The sequence below is a fragment of the Eucyclogobius newberryi genome, unplaced genomic scaffold (genome assembly GCF_026437365.1).
Source record: "Eucyclogobius newberryi isolate DKJ021-1_F unplaced genomic scaffold, fEucNew1.0.hap1 SCAF_33, whole genome shotgun sequence".
Taxonomy (NCBI): domain Eukaryota; kingdom Metazoa; phylum Chordata; class Actinopteri; order Gobiiformes; family Gobiidae; genus Eucyclogobius; species Eucyclogobius newberryi.
Window position 1 is genome coordinate 736208 of NW_027315979.1, and position 7556 is coordinate 743763.

Consider the following 7556-nt stretch of genomic DNA (forward strand, 5'->3'; position numbering starts at 1 on the left):
GAGCTCCAGAGGAGTCCCCAGAGGAGTCCAGAGGAGGAGTCCAGGAGTCCAGAGGAGTCCAGAGAGTCCAGAGGAGTCCAGAGGAGTCCAGAGAGTCCAGAGGAGTCCAGAGGAGTCCAGAGGAGTCCAGAGAGTCCCAGAGAGTCCAGAGGAGTCCAGAGGAGTCCAGAGGAGTCCAGAGGAGTCCAGAGGAGTCCAGAGGTCCAGAGGAGTCCAGAGGAGTCCAGAGTCCAGAGTCCAGAGGAGTCCAGAGAGTCCAGAGTCCAGAGAGTCCAGAGAGGTCCAGAGGAGTCCAGAGAGTCCAGAGGAGTCCAGAGGTCCAGAGAGTCCAGCAGGAGTCCAGAGGAGTCCAGAGTCCAGAGGAGTCCAGAGAGTCCAGAGGAGTCCAGAGAGTCCAGAGGAGTCCAGAGGAGTCCAGAGTCCAGAGAGTCCAGAGGAGTCCAGAGTCAGAGTCCAGAGGAGTCCAGAGAGTCAAGAGTCCAGAGGAGCCCAGAGGAGTCCAGAGGAGTCCAGAGGAGTCCAAGGAGTCCAGAAGTCCAGAGGAGTCCAGAGAGTCCAGAGTCCAGAGGAGTCCAGAGAGTCCAGAGTCCAGAGGAGTCCCAGAGGAGTCCCAGAGGAGTCCAGAGAGTCCAGAGGAGTCCAGAGTCCAGAGAGTCCAGAGGAGTCCCAGAGGAGTCCAGGAGTCCAGAGGAGTCCAGAGAGTCCAGAGGATCCAGAGGAGTCCCAGAGGAGTCCAGAGGAGTCCAGAGGAGTCCAGAGGAGTCCAGAGGAGTCCAGAGTCCAGAGAGTCCAGAGGAGTCCAGAGGAGTCCAGACAGAGTCCAGAGGAGTCCAGAAGTCAAGGTCCAGAGAGCCCAGAGGAGTCCAGAGAGTCCAGAGGAGTCCAGGGAGTCCAGAGGAGTCCAGAGGAGTCCAGAGTCCAGAGGAGTCCAGAGAGTCCAGAGTCCAGAGGAGTCCAGAGGAGTCCAGAGGAGTCCAGAGTCCAGAGGACTCCAGAGGAGTCCAGAGGAGTCCAGAGAGTCCAGAGGAGTCCAAGAGTCCAGAGGAGTCCAGAGCCAGAGTCCAGAGGAGTCCAGAGGAGTCCAGAGAGTCCAGAGGAGTCCAGAGAGTCAGAGAGTCCAGAGGAGTCCAGGAGTCCAGAGGAGTCCAGAGAGTCCAGAGGAGTCCAGAGGAGTCCAGAGGAGTCCAGAGTCCAGAGGAGTCCAGAGAGTCCAGAGAGTCCAGAGGAGTCCAGAGGAGTCCAGAGGAGTCCAAGAGTCCAGAGGAGTCCAGAGGAGTCCAGAGGAGTCCAGAGTCCAGAGGAGTCCAGAGGTCCAGAGAGTCAGAGGAGTCCAGAGGAGTCCAGAGTCAGAGTGCCAGAGGAGTCCAGAGGAGTCCAGAGGAGTCCAGAGAGTCCAGAGGAGTCCAGAGTCCAGAGGAGTCCAGAGGAGTCCAGAGAGTCCAGAGTCCAGAGGAGTCCAGAGAGTCCAGAGGAGTCCAGAGGAGTCCAGAGTCCAGAGGAGTCCAGAGAGTCCAGAGTCCAAGAGTCCAGAGGAGTCCAGAGAGTCCAGAGGAGTCCAGAGAGTCCAGAGAGCCAGAGGAGTCCAGAGGAGTCCAGAGTCAGAGGAGTCCAGAGAGTCCAGAGTCCAGAGGAGTCCAGAGTCCAGAGGAGTCCAGGAGTCCAGAGGAGTCCAGAGGATCCAGAGAGTCCAGAGGAGTCCAGAGGAGTCCAGAGGAGTCCAGAGGAGTCCAGAGGAGTCCAGAGAGTCCAGAGGAGTCCAGAGTCCAGAGGAGTCCAGGGAGTCCCAGAGGAGTCCAGAGTCAGGTCCAGAGGAGTCCAGAGTCCAGAGGAGTCCAGAGGGAGTCCAGAGGAGTCAGAGGAGTCCAGAGAGTCCAGAGGAGGTCCAGAGAGTCCAGAGGAGTCCAGAGTCCAGAGGAGTCCAGAGGAGTCCAGAGGAGTCCAGAGGAGTCCAGAGGAGTCCAGAGGAGTCCAGAGGAGTCCAGAGTCCAGAGGAGTCCAGAGAGTCCAGAGGAGTCCAGAGAGTCCAGAGGAGTCCAGAGAGTCCAGAGAGCCAGAGGAGTCCAGAGGAGTCCAGAGGAGTCCAGAGTCCAGAGGAGTCCAGAGAGTCAGGAGTCCAGAGGAGTCCAGAGGAGTCCAGAGGAGTCCAGAGGAGTCCAGAGTCCAGAGGAGTCCAGAGGAGTCCCAGAGGAGTCCAGAGAGTCCAGAGAGTCCAGAGAGTCCAGAGGAGTCCAGAGTCCAGAGGAGTCCCAGAGGAGTCCAGAGGAGTCCAGAGGAGTCCAGAGTCCAGAGGAGTCCCAGAGTCCAGAGGAGTCCAGAGAGTCCAGAGGAGTCCAGAGAGTCCAGAGAGTCCAGAGTCCAGAGACCCCAGAGGAGTCCAGAGGAGTCCAGAGGAGTCCAGAGTCCAGAGGAGTCCAGAGGTCCGAGTCCAGAGGAGTCCAGAGTCAGAGGAGTCCAGAGGAGTCCAGAGGAGTCCAGAGGAGTCCAGAGTCCAGAGAGTCCAGAGGAGTCCAGAGGAGTCCAGAGGAGTCCAGAGGAGTCCAGAGAGTCCAGAGGAGTCCAGAGTCCAGAGGAGTCCAGAGGAGTCCAGAGGAGTCCAGAGAGTCCAGAGGAGTCCAGAGCGAGTCCAGAGTCCAGAGGAGTCCAGAGAGTCCAGAGGAGTCCAGAGAGTCCAGAGGAGTCCAGAGTCCAGAGAGTCCAGAGGAGTCCAGAGTCCAGAGTCCAGAGGAGTCCAGAGAGTCCAGAGTCCAGAGAGCCCAGAGGAGTCCAGAGAGTCCAGAGGAGTCCAGAGAGTCCAGAGGAGTCCAGAGTCCAGAGAGTCCAGAGGAGTCCAGAGGAGTCCAGAGTCCAGAGGAGTCCAGAGAGTCCAGAGGAGTCCAGAGAGTCCAGAGGAGTCCAGAGGAGTCCAGAGGAGTCCAGAGTCCAGAGAGTCCAGAGGAGTCCAGAGTCCAGAGTCCAGAGGAGTCCAGAGAGTCAAGAGTCCAGAGAGCCCAGAGGAGTCCAGAGAGTCCAGAGGAGTCCAGGGAGTCCAGAGGAGTCCAGAGGAGTCCAGAGTCCAGAGGAGTCCAGAGAGTCCAGAGTCCAGAGGAGTCCAGAGGAGTCCAGAGGAGTCCAGAGGAGTCCAGAGGAGTCCAGAGTCCAGAGGACTCCAGAGGAGTCCAGAGGAGTCCAGAGAGTCCAGAGGAGTCCAGAGGAGTCCAGAGTCCAGAGAGTCCAGAGGAGTACAGAGGAGTCCAGAGGAGTCCAGAGTCCAGAGTCCAGAGGAGTCCAGAAAGTCAAGAGTCCAGAGAGCCCAGAGGAGTCCAGAGAGTCCAGAGGAGTCCAGGGAGTCCAGAGGAGTCCAGAGGAGTCCAGAGTCCAGAGGAGTCCAGAGAGTCCAGAGTCCAGAGGAGTCCAGAGGAGTCCAGAGGAGTCCAGAGGAGTCCAGAGTCCAGAGGACTCCAGAGGAGTCCAGAGGAGTCCGGAGAGTCCAGAGGTGTCCAGAGTCCAGAGGAGTCCAGAGAGTCCAGAGGAGTCCAGAGGAGTCAAGAGTCCAGAGGAGTCCAGAGAGTCCAGAGGAGTCCAGAGGAGTCCAGAGTCCAGAGGAGTCCAGAGAGTCCAGAGGAGTCCAGAGGAGTCCAGAGGAGTCAAGAGTCCAGAGGAGTCCAGAGAGTCCAGAGGAGTCCAGAGGAGTCCAGAGGAGTCAAGAGTCCAGAGGAGTCCAGAGAGTCCAGAGGAGTCCAGAGGAGTCCAGAGTCCAGAGGAGTCCAGAGAGTCCAGAGGAGTCCAGAGGAGTCAAGAGGAGTCCAGAGGAGTCCAGAGGAGTCCAGAGTCCAGAGGAGTCCAGAGAGTCCAGAGGAGTCCAGAGAGTCCAGAGGAGTCCAGAGTCCAGAGAGTCCAGAGGAGTCCAGAGTCCAGAGGAGTCCAGAGAGTCCAGAGTCCAGAGAGCCCAGAGGAGTCCAGAGAGTCCAGAGGAGTCCAGAGAGTCCAGAGGAGTCCAGAGTCCAGAGGAGTCCAGAGGAGTCCAGAGGAGTCCAGAGTCCAGAGGAGTCCAGAGAGTCCAGAGGAGTCCAGAGAGTCCAGAGGAGTACAGAGGAGTCCAGAGTCCAGAGAGTCCAGAGGAGTCCAGAGTCCAGAGTCCAAAGTCCAGAGGAGTCCAGAGAGTCCAGAGGAGTCCAGAGAGTCCAGAGAGCCCAGAGGAGTCCAGAGGAGTCCAGAGGAGTCCAGAGTCCAGAGGAGTCCAGAGAGTCCAGAGTCCAGAGGAGTCCAGAGTCCAGAGGAGTCGAGAGGAGTCCAGAGGAGTCCAGAGTCCAGAGAGTCCAGAGGAGTCCAGAGGAGTCCAGAGGAGTCCAGAGAGTCCAGAGGAGTCCAGAGTCCAGAGGAGTCCAGAGGAGTCCAGAGGAGTCCAGAGTCCAGAGGAGTCCAGAGTCCAGAGGAGTCCAGAGAGTCCAGAGGAGTCCAGAGAGTCCAGAGGAGTCCAGAGAGTCCAGAGGAGTCCAGAGTCCAGAGAGTCCAGAGGAGTCCAGAGTCCAGAGTCCAGAGGAGTCCAGAGAGTCCAGAGTCCAGAGAGCCCAGAGGAGTCCAGAGAGTCCAGAGGAGTCCAGAGAGTCCAGAGGAGTCCAGAGTCCAGGGAGTCCAGAGGAGTCCAGAGGAGTCCAGAGTCCAGAGGAGTCCAGAGAGTCCAGAGGAGTCCAGAGGAGTCAAGAGTCCTGGGGAGTCCAGAGAGTCCAGAGGAGTCCAGAGGAGTCCAGAGTCCAGAGGAGTCCAGAGAGTCCAGAGGAGTCCAGAGGAGTCAAGAGGAGTCCAGAGGAGTCCAGAGGAGTCCAGAGGAGTCCAGAGTCCAGAGGAGTCCAGAGGAGTCCAGAGGAGTCCAGAGAGTCCAGAGGAGTCCAGAGGAGTCCAGAGGAGTCAAGAGTCCAGAGGAGTCCAGAGAGTCCAGAGGAGTCCAGAGGAGTCCAGAGGAGTCCAGAGTCCAGAGGAGTCCAGAGAGTCCAGAGGAGTCCAGAGGAGTCCAGAGGAGTCAAGAGTCCAGAGGAGTCCAGAGAGTCCAGAGGAGTCCAGAGGAGTCCAGAGGAGTCCAGAGGAGTCCAGAGGAGTCCAGAGTCCAGAGGAGTCCAGAGAGTCCAGAGGAGTCCAGAGTCCAGAGGAGTCCAGAGAGTCCAGAGGAGTCCAGAGGAGTCCAGAGGAGTCAAGAGTCCAGAGGAGTCCAGAGAGTCCAGAGGAGTCCAGAGGAGTCCAGAGGAGTCCAGAGTCCAGAGGAGTCCAGAGAGTCCAGAGGAGTCCAGAGGAGTCAAGAGTCCAGAGGAGTCCAGAGAGTCCAGAGGAGTCCAGAGGAGTCCAGAGGAGTCCAGAGAGTCCAGAGGAGTCCAGAGGAGTCCAGAGTCCAGAGGAGTCCAGAGAGTCCAGAGGAGTCCAGAGTCCAGAGGAGTCCAGAGAGTCCAGAGGAGTCCAGAGGAGTCAAGAGTCCAGAGGAGTCCAGAGAGTCCAGAGGAGTCCAGAGGAGTCCAGAGGAGTCCAGAGTCCAGAGGAGTCCAGAGAGTCCAGAGGAGTCCAGAGGAGTCCAGAGGAGTCCAGAGGAGTCAAGAGTCCAGAGGAGTCCAGAGAGTCCAGAGGAGTCCAGAGGAGTCCAGAGGAGTCCAGAGAGTCCAGAGGAGTCCAGAGGAGTCAAGAGGAGTCCAGAGGAGTCCAGAGTCCAGAGGAGTCCAGAGAGTCCAGAGGAGTCCAGATAGTCCAGAGGAGTCCAGAGTCCAGAGAGTCCAGAGGAGTCCAGAGTCCAGAGTCGAGGAGTCCAGAGAGTCCAGAGTCCAGAGAGCCCAGAGGAGTCCAGAGAGTCCAGAGGAGTCCAGAGTCCAGAGAGTCCAGAGGAGTCCAGAGGAGTCCAGAGGAGTCCAGAGGAGTCCAGAGAGTCCAGAGGAGTCCAGAGAGTCCAGAGGAGTCCAGAGGAGTCCAGAGTCCAGAGAGTCCAGAGGAGTCCAGAGTCCAGAGTCCAGAGTCCAGAGGAGTCCAGAGAGTCCAGAGTCCAGAGAGCCCAGAGGAGTCCAGAGTCCAGAGTCCAGAGGAGTCCAGAGGAGTCCAGAGGAGTCCAGAGTCCAGAGGAGTCCAGAGAGTCCAGAGTCCAGAGGAGTCCAGAGTCCAGAGGAGTCCAGAGGAGTCCAGAGGAGTCCAGAGTCCAGAGAGTCCAGAGGAGTCCAGAGGAGTCCAGAGGAGTCCAGAGAGTCCAGAGGAGTCCAGAGTCCAGAGGAGTCCAGAGGAGTCCAGAGGAGTCCAGAGGAGTCCAGAGGAGTCCAGAGGAGTCCAGAGGAATCCAGAGGAGTCCAGAGTCCAGAGGAGTCCAGAGAGTCCAGAGGAGTCCAGAGAGTCCAGAGGAGTCCAGAGTCCAGAGAGTCCAGAGGAGTCCAGAGTCCAGAGTCCAGAGGAGTCCAGAGAGTCCAGAGTCCAGAGAGCCCAGAGGAGTCCAGAGAGTCCAGAGGAGTCCAGAGAGTCCAGAGGAGTCCAGAGTCCAGAGAGTCCAGAGGAGTCCAGAGTCCAGAGGAGTCCAGAGAGTCCAGAGGAGTCCAGAGGAGTCCAGAGGAGTCAAGAGTCCGGAGGAGTCCAGAGAGTCCAGAGGAGTCCAGAGGAGTCAAGAGGAGTCCAGAGGAGTCCAGAGGAGTCCAGAGGAGTCCAGAGGAGTCCAGAGTCCAGAGGAGTCCAGAGGAGTCCAGAGGAGTCCAGAGTCCAGAGGAGTCCAGAGAGTCCAGAGGAGTCCAGAGGAGTCCAGAGGAGTCAAGAGTCCAGAGGAGTCCAGAGAGTCCAGAGGAGTCCAGAGGAGTCCAGAGTCCAGAGGAGTCCAGAGAGTCCAGAGGAGTCCAGAGGAGTCAAGAGGAGTCCAGAGGAGTCCAGAGGAGTCCAGAGGAGTCCAGAGAGTCCAGAGGAGTCCAGAGTCCAGAGGAGTCCAGAGGAGTCAAGAGGAGTCCAGAGGAGTCCAGAGGAGTCCAGAGAGTCCAGAGGAGTCCAGAGTCCAGAGGAGTCCAGAGGAGTCCAGAGGAGTCCAGAGAGTCCAGAGAAGTCCAGAGAGTCCAGAGGAGTCCAGAGAGTCCAGAGGAGTCCAGAGTCCAGAGAGTCCAGAGGTGTCCAGAGGAGTCCAGAGTCCAGAGGAGTCCAGAGAGTCCAGAGGAGTCCAGAGGAGTCCAGAGGAGTCCAGAGGAGTCCAGAGTCCAGAGAGTCCAGAGGAGTCCAGAGTCCAGAGGAGTCCAGAGAGTCAAGAGTCCAGAGAGCCCAGAGGAGTCCAGAGAGTCCAGAGGAGTCCAGGGAGTCCAGAGGAGTCCAGAGGAGTCCAGAGTCCAGAGGAGTCAAGAGAGTCCAGAGTCCAGAGGAGTCCAGAGGAGTCCAGAGGAGTCCAGAGTCCAGAGAGTCCAGAGGAGTCCAGAGGAGTCCAGAGGAGTCCAGAGTCCAGAGGACTCCAGAGGAGTCCAGAGGAGTCCAGAGAGTCCAGAGGAGTCCAGAGTCCAGAGGAGTCCAGAGGAGTCCAGAGTCCAGAGGAGTCCAGAGGAGTCCGGAGGAGTCCAGAGAAGTCCAGAGAGTCCAGAGGAGTCCAGAGTCCA